Raw genomic sequence first — 3,380 nt, forward strand, 5'->3', positions numbered from 1 at the left:
CTTTGTATTTTTGTAGTATGTGTGCGTGGATGCATGCATATGTCTGTTGTATATCAGCTATTGGACACCTTAATTTACTTTCTCTGTCTATCTAAACTGAGGTTTAAGGTGAAAACAGAAACACTTCCTCTGTTCAGCAGATGAATGTGAAAACAGTTTTCTACTGTCAACATACAGTACATCATTTTGATCAATGAAGGTCAAACATTCAAGTATGATGTAACAGTGAGCGAAACACATTTCGAGGGGAGGGGGACTTTATGGAAATGCCATGGTTGTGTGCGTGCGTGGAAAAATGAATTACCTGGTTTGTTAAATTAATTGGTTAAAAGTATTAATGAGTTGTGCACATTGACGTAATAATGTGAAATGTAATAATGTGAATCGTTATCTTAAGTGTGTGTGTGTGTGTGTGTGTGTCTGTCTGTCTGTCTGTGTGTGTGTCTGTGTGTGTCTGTGTGTGTCTTTCTTAAGTTAATTTGCAACTCTATCCTGGCTATACCTTGTTCCACCTGACTGAGTGTATTTGGGGCCTTTTCAGCTGCACATTAGAAATGCCCATCTTACCGAGTTACAGTGATGTATTCATAAACATAAGTAGCTCAGTCCTGTTTCCTTTTCTTAAAAGAAATGAAGCAGTCAATACAATTGAAGTGAGATAATGTCTCTTTGAATCCAATGAAAACCAACTTGAATTCAAGAATGTTCTTGACCTTAGCGTCAGTTTTGTCTTACTGCTGCAGCTGTCAGGCTTGTTCTCCCTTTAAAGATGGGAATGGTTCTGTTAAACTTGGCAAAATGGGATTGATTTTAGAAACCTATCGCTCCAAGAGTAAATTTGATGCTTGGGGACAAGCACAGTTTTGCTGACTACACAAGATTTTGATTACATTGCTCTACTCTTAAGATCTTAAAGCACCAGGAGTGAAGCAGGAAGAGAGGAGGGAAAAGGGAACTCTGAAGGAATGCTCTTTAACTTTCTGCACACGGCTACCTGATGAGTGCTGCTTGCTCATAAAAGAGACAGCTGCGCTTTTCACAGCTGCTCTAAAACCAGCTTTTACTGCTGGTGGTTATGGACACAAGTTGTTTAATTGGAGCTGTTTTAACAGCAGATGGAAGGTGGTGAATTACCATACTGTACGTGACACCCCACCCTCGTCCTTGTGCACGACAAAAGAACAGCAGCATGACGGAGCTTTTATGTCAAGTGTGTGTTTCACTTAAAAATGTATGACAAATGTAGATGCAGAAGGGCCGTTATTATCTTGTTGAAGATGCAGAATTTTACCGTCAAATGGCAGCTAATGCCAGATAAAAGATTTAAAAAAAAAATGCATTTCTATGTATGTTTAACTGTTTATAAGTCTGGACTAATTTTACTGGGAATTTGACTAAAATAGAGCTTTAGGAAATGTTTTGTAACGGGCCAGTAGGCCCCTAGGAAGAATCAAAAGTTACATACAGTGGTGCTCAAAAGTTTACATACACATGCTTAAGTTGACTAAAAAGAGGAATAAAAAAATCATGTTTTGGAAATTTATTTTACCTAAATTAAAAAATGAGGTAAAATCCAACCTTTAAGGACACCAATTTTCTTTGTGAATGAATAACGTATTGTAAATAAATAAATGTTCTTATTTAAAATACACGGGGTCATAAGTATACATCCCTATGTTAAATTCCATAGAGGCAGGCAGATTTTTATTATTAAAGGCCAGTATTTCTGGATCAGGATATTATGCATCCTGATAAAGTTTTCCTTGGCCTTTAGAATTAAAATAGCCCCACATCATCACATACTCTCACCATGCTTAGAGATAGGCATGGTTTTATTTCAGTTAGACTAATACCTGGTTTGATTTGCATTGAGAGATGATTTTAGAAAGTATCCATGCCTAATCTAAGCATGGTGAAGAGTATGTGAGGATGTGGGGCTATTTTAATTCTAAAGGCCAAGGGAACTTTACAGTTCCCTTAGCCTATTTATTTACAAACGTTATTCACACAAAGAAAATTGGTGTCCTAAAGTTGGATTTACCCTTTTTTAATAGGTATTAAAATAAAATTCCAAACATGATTTTTTTATTCCTCTTTGTATGTAAAACTTAAAGCATGTGTATGTAAACTTTTGAGCACCACTGTACATATTGTACATATTGTATCGTGTGTGCATCGGAGTACATCATGTGTTTGGTGTCTCTGTAGATCTGACCTATGGACCTTTTTATTCTATATATGGTTTAGGGGCAATTGTCAGTGTCACACCTGACAGGGTGTTGTGCTGGATGTTGTTACTGTCCATAAAGTGTCACAAGATCTGAATGACTTTATTTTCTTTATGTAATATTGCCCAAGTTATGCAAACCGGGAGCTACTGAGAAAGGATCATTATTGTATACCATGGTAATGAATGACTTTTTTTTAACCTACTCTTTTCTCTAACCTACATGGAGAAGAAATGTCAGAGGAAGACAGGGAGATACGGATATCTAAACCTCTTAGTTAGTGAAGTAAATCTTCAGCTCTGGGTTTCTCATAACTCCTCGGCCTGCAGTGTTGAGCAGTCATTCCCAAATTCAAGACGCGTGTGATAATGAACTAGACAACCTCAGCCTGCGGTGAAGTAAAGGTGTGGCTATGAGTCCCTTCCCTAGAAACCTTAGGCCACTGTAGAACTTGCTGGAATGTGGAAGACTTGCAGAAGTAGGCGATTAAGCCTGACAGGTGTGGTTTAAATTAGGTAAAAATACATAAATACAACCATATACGCATACTGTACTCTCTCTCTCACACACACACACACACACACGCAGACGCATAGCTATTTTCCTACATCAAAGCTCTTAAAGTGAGTCAGAGCCGAAGGAGAAGAGCCAGTGTTACAAGTCAGAGGCTGGCATGGTGTCTGTATCCAGACCCTTTTTAGGGAACTGTGAGTCTGCAGGTTGTAAGAGGAAAGCAGGCTGTTGTTGTCCAAGAGGGACCATACTGGATACAATCCCTTTTTGTTAGGTTTAAGGAGTTAGGTTTTTTTGAAAGTTCATTTTCTTGTGGGCATGACAAAGTAAAGGTTTAGGTTTCCTGTGGTCACTTGACATTATGCAAATTGCATTTCTTTTTTTAGAACTATATTTAAGTACTGTACTTAACTACCAATTTTCAGGTACTTGTTCTTTTACTTTTTATGTCATTTTATACTTCTACCTCACTACAATTCAGACAGAAATATACACTTATCTTACAGCTATAGTTTTTAGGTACTTTACGCATTGTGATATTACATGCAAAACATGAAATGAGCTTATAAAATATTCGTTGCTATAACTTAAAGGAACACGCCAACTTATTGGGCAAGGCAAGGCAGCTTTATTTGTATA

At 37.5% G+C, this 3,380-nt stretch overlaps 1 protein-coding gene across 1 annotated transcript in view; it reads left to right on the forward strand.

Annotated features, from left to right (window-relative positions):
- Nucleotides 1-3,380, forward strand: part of LOC116700285 (rho GTPase-activating protein 26) — an 84,392-nt gene that overhangs the window by 7,396 nt on the left and 73,616 nt on the right.

This window comes from Etheostoma spectabile, chromosome 13 (assembly GCF_008692095.1).
Source record: "Etheostoma spectabile isolate EspeVRDwgs_2016 chromosome 13, UIUC_Espe_1.0, whole genome shotgun sequence".
Classification (NCBI taxonomy): Eukaryota; Metazoa; Chordata; class Actinopteri; order Perciformes; family Percidae; genus Etheostoma; species Etheostoma spectabile.